This window comes from Penaeus monodon, chromosome 30 (genome assembly GCF_015228065.2).
Source record: "Penaeus monodon isolate SGIC_2016 chromosome 30, NSTDA_Pmon_1, whole genome shotgun sequence".
Classification (NCBI taxonomy): Eukaryota; Metazoa; Arthropoda; class Malacostraca; order Decapoda; family Penaeidae; genus Penaeus; species Penaeus monodon.
The window spans coordinates 27,115,611-27,116,060 of record NC_051415.1 but is presented as its reverse complement, the minus strand read 5'-3'; positions in this window follow the sequence as shown (position 1 = coordinate 27,116,060).

Genomic DNA, 450 nt, shown 5'->3' with positions numbered 1-450 from the left:
AGGAACATAAAATTCCAAAAAACAAGAATGGTAATCCAGAAATAAAAACAAGAAACTGTAAGCAAACGAAAATAAGAAAGAAAACACAGAATAAACCTAAAGACGAAGAAAAATAAAACCAAAACAAATGAATTAACGGAGAAACAAGAAACATAAAATATCTAAGGGAAGAAAACACCAGGAAAATAAAGAGCGAAACGGCAACCGAGCGATGTCTTGCAACTTTAAGTCATGCAAAGGACTCGTGTCTGCTTCAGATTACGCAGGACATTTCAAAAGATAACGAAGCAGGTGCAGTTACTCTTTTAAGGCGAAGCGAATGTCATGTTAACTAAGGACTTTAGGAATGAGAATTCAGGTAGGATGGCTGGCCACTGTTTTCTTCAACACTTTTGATGTATTGATTCGAGGAATGTTGAACTAAGGGTCGCTTCTCCCCGTATATAGAAG